Source organism: Dipodomys spectabilis, unplaced genomic scaffold, assembly GCF_019054845.1.
Source record: "Dipodomys spectabilis isolate Male_0828 unplaced genomic scaffold, ASM1905484v1 ptg000355l, whole genome shotgun sequence".
Lineage (NCBI taxonomy): Eukaryota > Metazoa > Chordata > Mammalia > Rodentia > Heteromyidae > Dipodomys > Dipodomys spectabilis.
In genome coordinates, this window is record NW_024871032.1 from 1,094,550 (window position 1) to 1,114,227 (window position 19,678).

The 19,678-nt window shown below is 39.2% G+C and overlaps 2 non-coding genes across 2 annotated transcripts; both read right to left on the reverse strand.

The window, feature by feature from the left end:
• Positions 1-784: 784 nt before the first annotated feature.
• Positions 785-888, reverse strand: LOC122095524. The gene has a single exon (XR_006145167.1). It is a non-coding gene; the product is annotated as a U6 spliceosomal RNA (small nuclear RNA).
• Positions 889-9,957: 9,069 nt separating this feature from the next.
• Positions 9,958-10,063, reverse strand: LOC122095521. The gene has a single exon (XR_006145164.1). It is a non-coding gene; the product is annotated as a U6 spliceosomal RNA (small nuclear RNA).
• Between the last annotated feature and the right edge of the window lie 9,615 nt (positions 10,064-19,678).

Here is a 19,678-nt window from a genome sequence, read left to right on the forward strand (position 1 = left end):
CCTACCATCCTTTCCCTCCCACCTCCACAAGTACACAACCCTCCTCTCTTCCCCCACCTAAATTGTAAAGTTCATTTTTCAACATAGTGTCTTGTGTATCTCATTGTTACAATGTGTCAACCTGTACCCCTATTTAAGCATTTTGTTTTTTTCTTTCCCCTCCACGAATTAGAGGAGTGTATATACAAGATGTAGGTGTACCAACTTCAAATACAGTGAAAACAGGAGTTATAGCAGGAGGGAGGAACATATAAAGAAACAAAAAAATCACATCGCACATTATATGTACGTTAGAAACAATAGCAAGAAAGAAAAAAACCACTTGTGTCCCTATCTTGGGGTTCATGTCCCTTAACATCATCCTATCTGGTCATATGCAGATAGCTTTTGACCTAGTCTTCTTAACCCAGACAAATATTAGTTATTGAAAATTAGGGAAACCATGGGACCAATGTTAATTTGGACGTGGCTTACTTCACGTAATATAATTTTTACCAAGACTTTCCAGTTACTAACAAATTTGGCAACGTTATTCTTTCTGATGGAGGCATAGAATTCCATTGTGTATATATACCACAGTTGTGTTGGTAGCTTTAGTATGGTCTTGTTTGTGATCATTTGGGTAAATGTCCCAAAGTGGGATTGCTGGGTCATAGGGGAGCTCTATGTGGAGTTTTTTGAGGAACCTCCATACTATTTTCCAAAGTGGTTGAACAAGTTTTATACTCCCACCAAGAATGCAGTACGGTTCCCTGGTGGCCACATCCCCTCCAGCATCTGTTGTAAAAGTATGGAATGCTTCAGGAATTTGCCTGTCATCCTTGTGCATGAGCCATGCTAATCTTCTCTGAAATGTTCCAATGTTTCTGCTACGCATTTCATTTTGTGCTCCTGCACTTGGCGAGTGATTTTAGGTGCGTCTACACCAGTAGAATCAGCATAAATCAAGCCAGCATTTCTTCATTTAAAATACAAGGAAAGGATACAGGTTGCCACATTGTAACAATGAAATGTACAAGACACTCTATGGGGGGGGGCGTGGAGTGACATGTTGGGGAGGTATGAAGGGGCGGAATGGTAGGGGAAAGACAAAGGAGGGGGTAACAATGCTCAATAAGAAATGGACTCATTACCTTACTTATGTAACTGTAACCCATCTGCACAGGAACTTTAAAATAAAAATATAAATTGAAAAGATACAAGGAAAACTTCTGTACTTATAGGAAGTTGTATTTGTCACTCAATATCAGCAAGGTATTGGTTTTAGGACCACAAGCATATTAAAATTTTGGATGCTCAAATTCTCTACGTAAACACAGTATATTATTTCCAATAGAATCTGCCCACATCCTAGTGCACGGTAATTGCTACGAAAATTTTTACTACATTCTATGTTTGTAGTGAAAAATAAAATTATATGCACTATCGACTGATACCATTTTTTTCAGATAATTTATTTATTGTGAAAATATCGTACAGAGGGGATAATGGGCAAGGTAATGAATATATATACATATATATATATGTATATTCATATATATACATATATACATACATATATATACATATACAAATATATAATGTTTTAAAATCAAAATATTTTATATCCTTTTTAAAAATTTTTTTGAAAATACCATACAGAGTTGTTACAATTACAGAGGAAAGGTAATGAGTATATATTTTATCAAACATTATTACTTCCTCCTTGGTTTCCCCTTCCCTTCATATCTTCCACCACACCCCACCCGCTCCCCGAACTGCCCGAAGTTGTAAAGTTCGAATTTCAGCATAATGACTTGTACATCTCATTGCTGCAATGGGTCCACATGTATCCCTATTTAAAAGGTTTGCTTTTGCCCTTCCCATCCACAAACTATATCAATATCAAATACAATGAAAGCCGGGGTTATACCGTGGGGAGGGACATAGAACACAAAAAAGCAATCATCTTATGAATATGTTTGAAACAAATGCAAGAAGGAAAAAAATATATGAATATTTATATTTGGGTTCATTTCACGTAAAATCAACTTATCTGACCTTTTCTGCTTGTGTCAGACATACACTAGTTATTGTAAATAAGGGAAACCATGGGACCTATGTTTCTTTGGGCCTGGCTTTCTTCACTTAATATACTTTTATCCAAGTATTTCCAGTTCTTAACAAATGGGTCAATGTCATCCTTTCTGATGGAGGCATAGAATTCCATTGTGTATATATACCACATTTTCTTGATCCATTCATCTGCGGAGGGGCATCTGGATTGGTTCCATATCATAGCTCTCTTAAAGAATGCTGCAATAAACAGTTGTGTTGGTAGCTTTAGTATGGTCTTGTTTGTTACCATTTGGGTAAATGCCAAAAATTGGGATTGCTGGGTCATAGGGGAGCTCTATGTGAAGTCTTTTGAGGAACCTCCATACTTCAACAGATACAATCTATTCAACATGAAACAACTATGTACTAATGGGCTAAGAACAGAAAAGAAGAATTTGGCAAACGAGAAGTTATTAGGTTTAGGGAGAAATGTGGGGAAAAGTAGGATTAGAGGGATGTGGTAGGTAAAAAGAGAGTGTATTTGGCCAAGTCCTAATTTCAGAGAGGGAAATAGCTTGGGAAGAATTATTGGAGAGACTTAAAAAAACAAGAGAAAATGGAAAAAACAAAACTTTACATATAAAAAGTGAAACACAAAAATTATGAAAGGGTAAAGAAGTGATATTGAGAGAAGAAAAGCTAAAAAATAAAAGTTCTTAAAATTATATAGGTAGGAGGAGATAATACTACTATTAAAGAATTTAATCCTTAGAGGTTTTGAATTGAGTAATAAATTTCTGGGTTAAATATGTACACAAGGGAGATAAGGTCTAATAATCGATGACAGGTATGTATCTGAGGATGAGCAAAACAGCAATTAAGTCACCCAAAAAGAAGAAAGGGAAGAAAAAAATGAAAAAGAAAAAAAAAGAAGAGAAAAAGAAAAAAGAAAAAAAGGACCAAAAACTCAGTAGAGATTAAAACACACACAGACACACACACACAGACACACACACACACACACACACACACACACACACCCCTAAAACAAAAATTATGCGAGGACAAAAAAGATTAATAGAAAACAATTTTAAAATATAATTTAAAAATTTTTTAAAAATTAAAAAAAGGTATAAAAAAAGAGTTCTTTGATTGGGAAAGGGGGTGTGTGCATGGGAAGATCTTTTATCTCCCTTGTGTCCTAACCAATCTCTTGGTGGAGTCTCAGGTCTGCTTGTGGTTACTGTCTGGTCTGTCTTGATTGGTTACTTAAGTCAGTTTGTTTGAGCAGGCAGAAAAATGCTCTGCTTTACCCAGGATTTTGTGATCCTCCTCCTCGCTAGTTCAGTGGGAGGGAGATCTGCTTTGATTATCACAAAAGAAGGAGATGGCAAAGAAGGAGATGGCTGTTTCCTCTAGTTTGGAGATGGTGTGATGAGGCTAGGTTCTGGGTAGAGTTGAGGCCTTTCACCAAACAGTAGCTTTTCCCTGAGGGGATGGCTTCTGATATACTCACAAAGCCCAGCCTAGAGCCATTCTCAGGGTTTATGTATACTGAATTTCAATTGTTTTTCCAGGCTGCTGTAGGGAGGGGCAGCCTCTGGCTCTGTTTACCCAGAAGAAAGCCACACCTGTGGGGGCCACGGATCCTCTGCTTGTGCTTGGTGACTTTCCCTTGGGTGGAGCTAAGCCTGGAATGTCAGGTCAGCTTCCTGTGACCTGCTAAATGACTCCAGTTTTCATCCAAGGCCTGAGTTGTTGCTAGCTCCTCAGCCGGGCCTTTTTCAGTATCAAAAATGGAGATCTCTGGTGCTGGGGGTGGGGAGAGGTGGACTTCCCCCCTCTGCTTCCTGAGAAGGAGTGAGGATGTCAGGGTTCTACTCACGCTGGATTGTTGGTTCCCTGGCCATCTTTAGTCTGTGATCTGCAGGATGAAGATATTTGCTCCTTGCCAGTTCTTGCTGGTGTTGAATAGAATCCACTAGCCCCTGGGTCTGGCTCCTTTGTCCCGGATTCTCTGTGTTTAGGTAGGGTGGCTATGGCCGCCACCACCAACGCCTTGCCACAGCTGCAAGCAAGTGCTCAGGTCTGCCTGGATTTTTCCTCTCTGGCCAAACTCTCTGTACAGTGATCGCACACTTGGTGTGATTCTCTAGGCTAGGACTGTTCACTGGAACACTAAACTGCTATCTATGCGAAAAATTGATAGCCTCCAGCTTCATTTCCGCAGTCTTCATTCAACATTCATGAGTATATTTCTTATCAAGCATTGTTGCCTGCTCCTTTGTTTCCCCTTTGAATCCCTTCAAATCACCCCCCCCTTCCTAATCCACCTCCCAGCCAAATTGTAAAGTTGATTTTTTGACGTAACATCTTGTACATCTTATTATTGCAATGGGTCCAGCTGTATCCCTATATAAACAGTTTGCTTTTGCCCTACCCCTCCACAAATTATATCAACCTCAAATACAATGAAAGCAGGGGTTATACCGTGGGGGAGGGACATACAAAGCAACAAAGAAATCATATCATAAGTATGTTAGAAACAATTGCAAGAAAGAAAAACCATTTGAATCCTTATCTTGGAGTTCATTTCACCTACCATCAACTTATCTGACCTTTTCTGCTTGTGTCAGGCATACTAGTTTATGCAAATAAAGGAAACCATGGTACCTATGTTTGTTTGGGCACTGCTTACTTCACTTAATATAATTTTTCCAAGTCTTTCCATTTCTTAACAAATGGGGCAATGCCATTCTTTCTGATGGAGACATAGAATTCCATTGTGTATATATACCACATTTTCTTGATCCATTCATTTACGGTGGGACATGTGGGTTGGTTCCAAATCTTAGCTATGGTAAACAATGCTGCAATAAACATAGCTTTGCTAGTACCATTAGTGTGCTCTTGTTTGTGATCATTTGGGTAAATGCCCAAAAGTGGGATTGGTGGGTCATAGGGGAGCACTATGTGGAGTCTTTTGAGGACCCTCCATACTACTATCCAAAGTGACTGAACAAGTTTACACTCCCACCAACAATGCAGTAGGGTTCCCTTCTGTGCACATCCCCTCTAGCATCTGTTGTTATTAGAGTTCTTCGTTATAGCCATTCTAATTGGAGTGAGGTGGTATCACAATGATGTTTGGCATTTCTCTTATGGTTAGGGAAGTTGAGCATTTCTTCATGTGTCTATTGGCCATACTTCTTTCTTCTTTAGCGAAGTTCCTCTGTAAGTCTATAGCCCACTTATTTATTGGGCAGTTGTTTCTTTGAGGATTTGTTGTTGGGGCATTTAATTTTGTGAGTTCCAGTTATATTGTAGATATGAGACCCTTGTCGGTTGTATGTTTAGTGAAGATCTTCTCCCAATCAGTGGGCTTTCTGGTGATCTTGCTAGCTATGTCCTTTGCCATGCAGAAGCTCTGCAATTCCATGCAATCCCATTTGTCCAACCTTTGTTTAATTTGTTGTGTTTCTGGGTCTCTTTTAAGAAAATTTTGGCCTGTGACAAGGAGACCTAGGGTTTCACTTATTTCATCCTTTGAAGTTTTTAGTGTGTCAGATTTGACTCCGAGGTCTTTGATTGTGGAGCACATGGGCAGCAAAGATGGCTCTGAGGGGGAGTTGTGTGGGCAGAGCCCAATTTGCTTTACGTTCCATGACTAACCATCCCGTGGAAGCTTAGGTGCATGATAAGGTTCTTCTTCCTCCCCTCCCATGCACACCTGGTCTTTTTTCCTTTAAAAAAGAGCTTGCTCTGAGTTAATAAATGAATTTCCTGCTTCACTTGACTCCCTGCTGTGTCTGATTATCTCCCTGGCTAAGGGAGGCCTGGGAACGGGGGAGCAGCCGCACTTACCTTCCCTTGGACCCCATTCATCTTTTGTGGGATGGACGAAGACCCAACATCTGGCGCCCAACGTGGGGCTTGAAAGGAAAAGATACCAGCGGCGGCTAAGCAGTCTCACAGGGTAAGTGAAACCCTTAGTATGGGTAATGCTATTTCACAGAAGTAGGAGGAGGAGGCAGCATTAGGCCTAGAGTGAATAAAGGAGGACTTGAAAAGTGAGAAGGAAAAGGAATGGGTCAAATTCATCCAAGAATGCACTGAAACATGCACAGTGGAAATGAAAATGAGGGTGAAAGTTACCCCCTCTGACTCAGGTGCCCCGGATGGATCCTAGGTCCCCACCCTATTTCCCCGATTGAGGGAGAGGTACGGCGCCCTACGCAACCTGTGAGAGGGACCTGCAAGACCCGGACCCCTACCAACCTTCCATGGAGGGGCCGAGGGGTGGGGAAATAACCTAATTGGAGGCCTACCCTGGAAAGGAAGGGCCACCCAGGACCCCGGACCCTGGGCCACAGGATTTGCTTCCCCAAGTGTATCTGGTACATCTGGCCCTTGGAATGGTATCCATGGGAAGCTAAAGATCTTAAAGAGCTCCACAAGGCAGTGGAGGAGGATGGCCCAAACTCTCCTTGGGCCCAGACCTTATTACAGGACATTGCTTATCACCCATGTGTCCCTAAGGACTGTCTTGATGTGGCCAAAGCCTTCCTCACTTGTTCTCAGTTTATTAAATGGTGCCTTTCTTTAAGGAGGAATGCAGAGTGTGAGCGGAGAATAACTGGCAGGCTCAATCTGTGATACCTATTACTTATGCCATGTTAAAAGGGATGGGGAATGGTACTCCACTAGGGTCCAACATGCCGCAATACCTGGCTCATACCATGACCAGGTGATTCAGGCAGGACTTGCCACGTGGTACAAACTGGATGATGAGCCCACTGAGTCCCTCATAGCAGGAGTTACACAAAAACCTGGTGAGCCTCTAGTTGAGTTTGTAGATGGAGTCCAACAGAGTATTAACCACAAGCTGCCAGCAGAAAACCTCCAAGATCAGTTTGTAAAGCTGCTGCTCTGGGAAGAGATGAATGCAGACCACCACATGGCCTGCATGGGATTGAGAGAGTTTTTTCTGAGAAGATGGGTGATGGCCTCACAGGATGTGGGAATGCAACAGCACCAGTCCCAATCATTAGCTTTAGCTTTACATGTTCAGACATCTGCAATGACTGTGGCTATTACTCAAGCACTGACAGCCCAGGGCCAAGGAACCCCAAGACCATCGGGGAAAGGGACTTGTTTTAAATGTGGGCAGGAGGGGCACTTTAAGAGGGATTGTTCACAAAAATCCCCTGCCAACTGGCCTTAGGGGGCCTAACCTCCCCCTACACCCTGACCCAGGGGCAGAAAGGGATACCATTGGAAAAAGAATTGTGGATCCAAGTTTGATTTAGATAGGAAGCCCTACCTGGGTGGAGTGGTGGCCATTGATAAAACCTGAACTTGTATTCCTCCACCTTCTGGTGGAGATAAACCTTGGGTACATATGCCCTTCTATGAGTCCTTGGAACACACCCATATTTGTTATTCAAAAGGCCTCTGGGGCTAGGTGTAAGCTCCAAGATCTATGAAAGGTAAATGAAAGGATGGAGCTAGTAGGAACATCCCTAAGAGGTATGCCCTGGACTCCTGTTATACTTTCAGAATATACCTTGGTGTGATTGATATTAAAGATTGTTTTTTTCTATCCTCCTGCATCCAGACGACTGTAAAAAGTTTGCTTTCTCCATCCCTTCTCTTAATTTTTCCCTGCCTGATTGGAGGTTTGAATGGACGGTGCTGCCACAGGGAATGGCAAATAACCTGGCCTTTTGCCAACAATACTTGGCCACACTTTTAGGGCCTGTGCTGGGTTCAGATACCTCTCTTGTGTTTGCCTACCTGGATGATATAATTGTGGGGCACCAAGACCTAGGACACCTGGAGGGCCTTCTGGCCCAGGTTCGCATCATATTAAGAAAGGGGGGCTTCACCATAGCACTCAATATAATTCAAAAGTACCTTCTTTTAAGGTGCTCTGGTTCCACCTTACCTTGACTCAGGCCAGTCTCCTTAAGCCTTTGCTGGATATTCCAACCTCTCTGACCTTATCCCAACTTCAGAGCCTTTTAGGGGAAACCAACTGGCTGTTTCCATGGGTTCCTGTCCCTAAAGATAGTGTGTGCCTTATTTGCCCTACTAAAAGGCAGGACGCCCCAAGAAGTTATTACAATTACAGACAGCCATTGGGCAATATTTTTGCAGTTCCAAAAAGCCCTGGATGAAGTTTTCCTGAAGAGGTATTCTATTTTTGACCCCATTTCCCTTTGGTGGTTTGGAGGTGTTACATTGATTTCTGCAGTTTTAATTCAAAGGAGGGAGCCATTAGAGTGAGTTCACACTCCCCTGGGGGCACACCTCAGGTATAATCTCAGGCAGACCAACTTGCAGATGCTATAATCAAGGGAAGGACCCAAGCCCAAAGGCATATGGCTTTGAGCCTCACTCCACTGTTTTTCCTTTTTGGATGGCAGATATTGAGCGGCTCACTTAAGCCAATGCCTCATCTTGCTCTCTCCTTAGAGGGGTTTCTAGACCAAATTGACTGCCACCACAACTGGTTCCTTTGATTTTTTTTTTAATAAGAATTGTAATAGTTATGAAAGAGTATCATATTAATTTTGAATTGCATTTCTCTAATGACTTCTGTTCCCAAAGCTTAAGCCAGCATAGAAGTAGCATTAAACACAACTTTGTAAACCCACTGGCGATTTTCATGGATTTTGGAATACATGTCTATTCAGAATTTATGCCCAGTTTTAACCAAGCTTCTTGTTAATCTCATCTTTAATCTCTCTATACAAAATCAATAATTAATTCAATGTAGTAGAAAGGAAAAAATTAAGTATCGCCTAAAAATTTTCGTTTTTCAATTACATGACATTGCTTAAATCATTTTCTGTTTACACTTTAGATTATATAAATTAATTTACTTAGACCTTTTACAAGGTTATACGTATTTTATTTATTTTACAATGATTGATCTTTCCAAAGCCTGTGTGTTTAATTTTCCTTGGTGTATTTCAGTATCATGTAGCTCATATTTCAGAGTGAAGAATAAATGGAAGGAAGCAAACAAAAAATACAGTTCCTCTCATCTGATGAAGCCTCTACAAGAATGAGGAAAGAGTTCATCCATCCTTCTAAGGACCTACGATAGGATATCAAAAAGATAATTCATTCTAATAGGTCTTCATTATCTTTGCAATGTAACACAAATGATTTAAACACAATATACTGCTCAGATACTTATATGTTTTATCAGGTTTGTATATTTTCATATGATTTCACCTCAGTCTACAACATTCCTTCATTATTCTGTCCCTGATATTTTTACACTATCAAGACATAAGATCAACAGTTTGATTTACAACATGAGAAATTATCCATCTGGCTTCCTTGGAAGCAGTGCATAGTCAATTGATAACATTATTTCTGGTTGCTCATTACATGTAATGGTTTCTGTAATACATATCACATTCTACTTAGTATTTAAAAATCTGCTTTGTTAACGATATTATATGGATAAAATTGGGGGAATAAACTCTTCCATCTCAGAACATTTTTATAGGTTTTTAATTGTAAAAGTACTGTACAGAGGGGTCACAGTTACACACACACACACACACACACACACACACACACACACACACACACACACACACACACACACACATTTTCTTGATCCATTCATGTACTGAGGGGCATCGGGTTGGTTCCATATCTTACCTATGGTAAATAATGCTGCAATAAACATAGTTGTGATTGTAGTTTTAGTATGGTCTTGTTTCTGATCATTTGGGTGAATGCCCAAAAAAAGGATTGCTGCGTCATAGAGGAGCTCTATGTGGAATCTTTTGAAGAACCTCCATTCTGCTTTTCAAAGGGGTTGAACAAGTTTACACTCTCACCAAGAATTCAGTAGTGTTTACTTCTGGCCACATTCACTCCAGCATCTATCCTTGTAAAAATATTGAACGCTTCAGGAATTTGTGTGTCATCCTTCGAAGGAGCTATGCTCATCTTCTCTGTATCATTCCAGTTTTAGGGTATGTGCTGCCAAATTGAGCACAGAACATTTTTTTATATATAAAGTGTAATTGATTTTCTTAAACTAGACAATTCAACAAAAAGTAAATACAAAAGAATGGTCATGAAATATGTATTTCTTACATAAGCACAGATTTAAGAAGAAACTAAAAATTGATATGTCAAAAACAAAGTAATTCCAAATATTTGTGGTTCCAGAGATGTGTAGAAGGAGGAGTTCAATTATTCTCTACAAAGCACCTGTCATAATGAACATTGCAGCAAGGGTTAAGGTTTGTTAAAGTTTTAATGCTTTAAATGTGTTTAATTCTGGGAATTTGCTTAAATATGCCAAAATAGGGACTGTTTCACAGGTCATAAAAATTTTCCATGAAGTAGTTAAGATTTATGGTAGCAGACATATATTACTAAGTATTTACATTTCAGAGTTTATAGAAACTTTACTAATGAGAAGTTGCAAAGCCTTTGTGTAAAGAAGCAGAGTAAAGAGTTAAGAATTTGTTAACTACAATTTAGAGCTTCCTTACTTTATATGTTAGCGAGGAACAAGTGATGATATAAGCCATATACAAATGACGAGATGAGCCATAAATAGTAATCTTACTGGGTAACTTTAAAGACTACTCATAGCCTATAAAACTCTTGTTGAACATCATAATCTTAGCCAGTTTTAAATGTACAGGAATATGAGAATATAGTAAAATCTAATATGTAGTATACTTCAAATACTGGAAACACGTAACTGATTTATTTTTCATTTTATTAATTATGAATATTTAATTGTTGGTTTTATTTATTTGTAGCATTGTTTTCCTTGTAGTAATATAGTACAGTTTTGTAAGTTGTCTTTTGGAGGTACTTTGAGAAGGTTACTGGGATGGTCAACCACTTTTATAGGTGCATGTGAGTTTACAAATAGCAAATTTAAGAACAAAATATTGATTGAAAATTTTATCAAGTAGAATCTGAATCAGGAGTGTTGATAAATTTCCACACCTAAAATCTTAGCCCTAGGGTGAAGCTGACATATTACAGAGTTGAGGCCACAAAAATGAGAGACTGTGTTTTGTTCTCTTTCTGTTTTTGTTGGTCATGAGGCTTGAAATCTGGAGCATGTGTGCTGTCCCTCAGCTATTCATCTCAAGGCTAGCGTTACCACTTTTGTCACAGCACCACTTCCATCTTTTTCTGCTTATGTGGTGCAGAGGAATCAAACTCAGGGCCTCATGCATGCAAGGCAAGCACTATATACCATTGAGCCACTTTCCCAGTTCTTGAGAAACTGTGTTTTAAAAAAATCATCTAAAGAACATTTGTTTTAGCTTTGGGTTACATATTGAAATATATGAATATCTTTTTATATTTTTGTGAATTATCATACTACTTAATTTATATTAACTTCAGCTACTTTATTATTCTCAAAGTCATGAAATATCTCTGAGAGATTGCTTCTGTGAAAATTGTTTTTGCAATTCTAATTTCTTGAGTCATTTTTAGTTTTTTATCAAAAGCACTTTATATTTTATGTTGGTGGGTTATTGTACATTAAATACCTTCAAATGTACATGTAGAATCTAAAAATAGCTGTATGAATATTCTCATATAGCTCTTATTTATCTGTTATGCACTTTCAGTATTATGATATTTCTCTCTATCTTTCACTCTATCTCTTTCACTTGCTTTCTCGTTCATGCTCCATGACTGCTACTTAGCATTTCTGCTGGTGTACTATTATCTTTCAGGATCCACTGGTTTTGTGAGAACATGATAGGGACCATCAGTTACAATGGCATTCTTTAAGAGTTATAGCAGTCATGTGATATTATTCTTTGCAATGCTAAATGGAAAAACAACAGATCTAAAAATTCCTTTTCACTTTTACTATTATTATAAATTTTATCTCATAGGAATCATTGGGATGGATAAGATACTTTATCCTGTTACCTAAAAGATCTTTTTCTTTTATAAATAACCTGTTTCTTTTATTATCAGTAAGTAAATACATGTAATGAAAATAAAGCTATCCCATGGATAGATTTTCATCCCTGTAGCAGGGATGAAAAACAAAGTAGTGGCAGAAGTGAGTACAAAGGATAACCATCATAGAGCAAAGATCCTCAGAGCAGTTTATCATGTACACTTTGTGTGAATGACAATGTGCGGGAACTATAGCTTAAATCACTGAACAGCTGATATATACACACATATATTATGTATGTATAATTTTATATTTGCATATATATGTGTATATGCCCTTATATATGTACACATGTATGCTCCTATACACATGAATACACACATACATACACACATGTATACATGGAGAAAGACACATAGTTACAGCCAACACAAGTTTCACTACTTGTTGAATATGCCTTAGATGGAATGCTTGGAACCAAATATGTTGAAGATGCAATTTTCTCTAGAAGTACTTTTACCACTCCTCTTATCTCTTAAAACTGATAGGTTTTGACACATTCAACTTGCAAAATGCAGTACAAGTGATAGCAAGCCACTCGGAAATCTCATTAAGTAATGGTCATAGGGTGTCTCCCTGTTTCCAACAGAATGCTTGCTTTTGTAGACATTCTCAACAACCAAAGTAGCTGGAGAATACTCTGGTAAAGAATAACGTTATAAGGCTTTAAATGGCATCCTTCCTTGAGCTCTTTTCCAAGAGCCAGCATCAATTCCTAAGCAGATGAGTGAGTCCTCAGAAGACTGGAGCTCAGGTCAGTATTTAACCAACCCATTTGAAAAGTCCTATGTGAGAAATGCTGACTGAGGTCTTGTGGATTTATTGGCCAAGAAAATAAGAAAGAAAACTGCCACACGTACTCCGGTGGAGTCTGCTTAGCATGGGAAACCTGCTTTCAGATCTGAGAATGGGGCTTCAAAGAGGCCTACCTCCTGGAAAGGCTGGCAAGCCCCTGGGAAAGATGTGTTCCTGTTTTTCTTTTCTTTGCTGTATAGGAGTGCCTACTAATCTTTTACTGTTCCTGCTGCTTGTTCTACTTACTCATGCTCAACGTTCCCTTATTCAAGGCTCTTTCTTAGAAGTGTTGATGACTCCAACATCTGATGAGTGTCCTGAGAACATGACTAACTCACCAGAGTTAAGTACTACCCTAAAAGCCCCTCTTATGGAGGCTATTAGACAAGTCATATGTAAATATAAACGTATTGGGGGTTTCATGACGTCAGTTCAGCAGAAGGAATTGTTTGTAAGAGATTTACAAGAAGCTGTAGGCACGGCTAGAGCAGAAAGAGTGTATGGCTATTGGAGACTTCCCTTTAATCCTAAAGCATATACAATAGACTCATATAGATATCCTGTAGATAAAAAAGATGTAGAGGGATATATAGATCAAAAGCTAAATAAGATTCCTAAAATGTTGGTAGATGGAAGGTGGCAATGACTTATCAGAGGAAAATAGTGGGATCCTCCATTATCTAGAGGACCCCAAAGACTTCCCCCAGATCCATAGCCTTTTACAGGTGTGTATGATAAGGATGGCAAACGTTGGGAAAACTACTTAGGAGAAAGAACTTCCTATTACTCTTTTATTTACTGAGAGACTTGCTAGATCTAGGCCTCCTTGGTGCTTACTATCAAAGAAGGAACAAGAAAGCTCTTATGAGACAGTTAAGGCCTCTATGGAGAAGAGTAAACGATTATGTGAAAGGGTTACAGAAAAGACACTATGAGCTTGAATTTGATATATGGCCAGATTTAACTAAATATACTGACTATCATGATTTTTGGCCACAAATTGGGGACCCTCTAAAGAATGGCAAAGAAGCAAAATTGCTTAGAAAAGATTTGAAATGCATAAAGTACAAAACTAAGCAAAAGTAACTATGAAGTACTAGAGTTTATGCCTTTCTGTTCAGCACCTTACCCATATGCTCTGGTTAATGGTTAATAGGTGATAAACATCGAAACCAATTGTATTTCTTAAAAATAGAGGTAAAGCCGAAAACAAGTGCCTATCTTCATAGCTCATCATCCAAAAAACAAGATCAGGCAACCAGCTGGTGACCACCCCAGAACAAAGCCTTGCAGCAAGATTATGTAACCTTTTGCCCTTTCTCATGGAGAGTTTTTCTATAAAAGCTTGTTGTCCTCTGCAATAAATCACACTCAGCATTCACTCCTCTTATGTGTGAGTTGTCTGTTTGCCATCTCCCCACCTATTCCAGTTACCTCCATTAGGTGTCCTCCGTCGTCCCGACAGAGCCGTTCCATGGCAGAAAACATTTTAATGCATTAAAGTTTGAAATAATTTGCAACCTGTCAATAAATGTGTAGAACACAATTATACCAACTGACAAAAGATGATATGCATTTCATTTATGTGCTTTTGGGCTTGGTGGGTGACTTTAGGTGTGTCTACACAAGTAGAATCAGCATGAAAGAAGCCAGCATTTCTTCATTGTTACAATGAGTAACAATGAGATGTACAAAACACTCTATCAGAGGAGGGGTGGAGGGAAGAGGTGGGGAGGTGTGAGTGGAAGGGTTGATAAGGGAAAAACAAAGGAGGGGGTAACAGTGCTCAATAAGAAATGTACTCATTAACTTACTTAACTGTAACCCCTCTGTGTAGTATCTTCACAGTAAAGACATATATATTAAAAAGATACAAGGAAAACTTCTGTACTTATAAGAAGTTGTATTTGTCACTCAATATCAATAAAGTATTGGTATTAGGACCACAGGCATATTAAAATTTTGGGTGCTCAAAATCTCTGCATAAACACAGTATATTATTTACATTAGAATATGCCCAGCACCTAGTGCAGTATAATTGCTATGAAAAATTTTACTACATTCTATGTTTGTAATGGAAAATAAAAGTATATGCACTCCCACCAACAATTCTGGAGGGTTCCCTTCTGTCTACATAGAAATGGAAAAACTTGGAAAAAATTATATTAAGTGAAGTAAGCCAGGTCCAAAGAAATATAGGTCCCATGGTTTCCCTTATTTGCAATAACTTGTATGTGTTTGAGATAAGCAGAAACGGTCAGATAAGTTGATGTTAGGCAAAATGAACCACAAGATAAAGATTCAAATGGTTTTTCTTTCTTGCAATCGTTTCTAACATATTTATAAGATGATTTATTTGTTGCTTTGTATGTCTCTCCCCATGGTATAACCCGTTTTCACTGTATTTGATGTTGGTATAATTTGTGGAGGTGAAGGGAAAAACAAATAGTTTAAATAGGGATAGAGGTGAATCCATTGCAGTAATGAAATGTACAAGTCATTATGATGAAAAATGAACTTTACAAATTTGGTGGGGGTAGGAGAGGGCGTGGGGGAGAGATGGATAGGGATGGGAAGGTCAAACAAAGGAGGAGACAACAATACTTGATAAGAAATATACTCAGTACCTTGCCCATATAATTGTAACCCCTCTGTATGGTATTTTCACAATTAAAAATTTAACAAAATAAAATAATACTTTTAAAAATTATATGCACTATCAACAGATACAAATTTTTTCAGATAATTTTTGTCTGCATTTTGTGGATGGAATTGGGAGAGCAATTTTGAAAAGCACAAATTTCATCACCAAGATTTGTCTGCAAAATACAACAGGGATCTAATACAGCATTATTGAAAGGTATGGAACTCTGAGGAGAAATACTTGAATTGAGATATTATCAGAAAGTATAAGCACGCAAGGACTTTTTAGAAATGCTGCTAGATTTCTCATGGAGAGCTTTCATAACACTTTGTGAAACACAAGTCAGAACCTCACTGAAGTGTAGGCAGTTTCCCTCACCTTTATGTCAGGCTCAGTCATTATAAATCAACATATAGCTAATCTGGAATAATCCTCTAATAAGAAAATGATGATGGAATGTTTATATGCAGAAAAGCTGGGAAGACTATCTTTTTCCAATTAAGACTGAAAGATTGACCCCCATCCTATTTTCCCAGGCCCATACAGACTCCAGGCAAAATCCCCGGTATGTGTGAACTCCATTGAAGTACAGGCAGGACAATCCACCTAAGCCCAGCTGTAAATATCCCATTGAGGGCCCATGTGAAAGTCCCCCACCTTCCTTGACCTAGGAGCTTTTCATTAAACTCTACCTTCTTGTTCAGACCTCCTATAAAAAACCAGATCCTGTCCCAGCTCCTCACACAACCTCAATCCTGCAGGAAGGGCTGTGCCCCTCGCTGTCTGTCAATGAACCGTTCTCGCCTGTTGATGATCGAGTCTGGCCTATTCCTTTTCCATTCTACTCCATTTTCCTAACATATGGTTCCTACATCCAGGAATGGAAAAGTGCAAGGAATAAACTGGATGCCCTCTACAGAGGGGCAACCCAACTCTTTGCCACCTCTAATGGAGATTCTCTGCTATTTTCCTCCTCCTTCCAAGGCCTTTCTGAATTGGGAGTTCACAGCCCTATGAGCTTACTTTTTGCTAAACAGCCTCATGAAAGACCTCTTGGCCTTGGCCTTTGGAAGTGGTGCAAGCAGGGGAGGGCCATTCTGCTGTGGCTTGCAGTATTATTGACCCTTGCATAAACCCCCTATTCTCTCTCCATTACCCTGTCACTGGACTCTGATCTCTAGGCAGGAGGCTTTTTGCCACTTGACCGACTTCACCCACCACCTGAAAGCCTTCAGGACAAGGTAACCAGCCTAGTCTGTGGAAGAGGGGCCCCGACAAGGACTCCAGGACTCCAGGAGTCCCTCCCTTCCTTCCTGTCTGTGGGGATCTCAGTAACTCCAGGAGTCTCCACTTTCCTGACCCCCTGACTGACCACCATTAATTAGGACCTTTGGGCATGCACTCTATTAATTATTGGGTTCTGTCCGTCTGCCTTCTCAAAACACCAAGGATGCCTGGAGAAGTGGGATAGGCTCCAAAATCCTACCAAATTTTCCAAATTGTCTCCCAGAGACACCTCATTAGCATGCCTGCAGTTTAATCTTAAGACTCTGGGCTGACTAATTTACAGTAAAAAAAATGCTTCATATATCTCTCCCCCATGGTATAACCACTGTTTTCACTGCATTTGATGTTGGTATAATTTGGGGAGGGAAGGGAAAAAAATTTAAATAAGAATACATGTGTACCCATTGCACAATGACAGGTACAAAATGCTATGTCAAAAAATGAACTTTACAACTTTGAGGAGGGGGGAGAAACATGGATTTGGGAGGTCAGGGATTGTAGGGGGAACAAAAGGAAGAGGCAACAATGCTAGGTAAGAAATATACTCATTACCTTTCTCATTTAATTTTAACGCCTCTGTACGTTAATTTCACAATAAAAATTATTTTGTTTAAAAAAATGACTTGTTTTTCTACCAAAATCTGGTCTTCTTACCATGGCCAACACTGGCCTAAATTTGTAACTTTAGGTTTTAATTTTAATGATTTAAACAATTCTCCAGCGAAATGATGAGGAATCCAAGGTACCCTAAACATAAGCCCTCCTCTACCTCTGCTCCAGAAAACTTGCCCTCTGCTTGTTCTGTTCTGTCCACCAAGTCCTTCTCTGACCTCTACTCCAGAGGTCCCCCTCCCTGCTCTCCTGCCTTACTAATCTAGCACTTCTCTGCCATGAGCCTCCCAATAATCTCCTCTAAAAATGTAACTCCTTATCTTATCGCAGCTCAGTCTGTCTCTCACCCACTTCTCTCACACCCTCCTTTTCTATCTCTTTTCTTTGATAACCTCGAGCAACAAAGATCTTTATATCCTTCCTTGCTCTTCTAACTACACTCTTGCTATTTGCAGTTGGTCCAGATTTTCTAGGCTAAAACTATCTGTTTCAAGCAAGCTCCTTCTGTTAATCCCTGTCCCTGTGCCCGCCTGTCTGCCTGCCTGTGTAGCTGACACAAGGTAGGGGTGGGCTTAGGCCTCCAAAGGTAAAAAAACAAGCTAACAGCCCTGTTAAATATCACTGTAAACAAACTACTCCATACGTATACATTTCTCAACCCTTTTCTATAGCTAATACGCATTTTTCCCTTACAGACCCTAATTAAATGGGTCCTCTACTCTGGACCTTTTGCTAATTGTCACTGACAGTGGCTAGATGGCAAACACACTGAGGACAGCCTCTCTATTTTACTCCTCTCTCCCTTTACCACTCTGAAATCCCATAATCGGAACAAACCAGTCCTTTTACTTTTGGGGACTTAAACAATAATCCAATCCTTTTCTCTTTCCTGAGACAACTCAGTTCAAAATCTAGATTCTTGGTTTCTCCTCAAGGAGACTTCAGAAGAGAAATCCCACCCTCTCACTTCTTCCAATAACTCTCTCTATTCAATTACTCAAACACACATTTCAATATCTTCATGATGATGCCACATATTCCTTTAAATGTCTTCAGGTTAAAAGTTCTACATATTCTCCTTACAAACCTGTTCAGTCACCCCCTCCCCCAATTCTGTCTACAAGCCCTGGAAGCTGACACCTAGGAAGAGACAAAGGCCAAATGATGGGTGTTTCTACAACCCCCACTCTTCCATCAGCCTTATTGCTCTCTCCTCTTCACTCTTTTAAGGGTTAATATATTCAATTCATATACTAATCTGCCTCATCACCAAAACTGATTTAAAGATTTTCTGCTTTTTTCAATGTTTATTTAAGGGTGGAAATTATTTGTTAAAATTTGCCCTGCATTTTTTGGTATTGTCTACTTTTCTGACATTGACCACGTGGTTTTTTCATATTGGGCAAAACAATATCACTTTGCCTCTGGAATTCCATAAAACTTATGGCCGATTTTTATTTTTTTTAAACGAAAACATTGGTTTAAGTGTGTGTGTGTGTGTGTGTGTGTGTGTGTGTGTGTGTGTGTGTGTGTGTGAGCATGTTCAATATAATCTCATAGTACATAAAAACTGTGTAAAAAGTTATCTTCTTCTATTTCTTAGTACTGATATTTCCTATCAAATGTACCATTTGTTAAAAGAAAACATTTTTATCAAGGTAGTAGTAAAAGGAACGAGACCCAGCTCAGCTCCTAGCCAGCTGTGAGGAAAAACACCAGTAAGGAGGTCAGAATTGTCTTAAAATATTTGTTCCACATATTTGTTTCTGTCTTCAGATAGTTCGAATATGTAGCAGATGATATGAGTATGCCTTAAAAGACAGCTTTTGAGTAAGTCATTATGTAATAGTTTGCTGTGATTTACATTAAAACTAGCATGTAATTCTATATGTCCATATAAATTTAAGTGTCTTTAACCAGTCTGTGTATAAACTTGTAAGCAACTAAGCAGGAAATTTGACAATTCATCTGAGGAATGTAGTCTAGCCCTGATCCTGCCTGGGAGCATCCTACCTCCACCATGGTACACTGGACTCCTGTTTGACTCCATCACACACAGCTGATTCTTGGTAAAAGACTTCTTCAGATTTACAAAAACTAAGACTCTTGAGGGACACTCTCTGTCAACCTTACCCAGCTAGACCTGAATAAGTCAGCTATGTTGTTATGCTATTGAAACATGTGTAGGCCAGGAGTGCTCCTGCAAATTTTGGTTATCAGGTTTTCCAGGCAGCCAAGCTGTGCTGAAACTCTCATCCCATCTATTGAGTTTTGTCATAAGTTCTGGAATGTATTTTTGATCAATTCTTGATAGGGTGCAT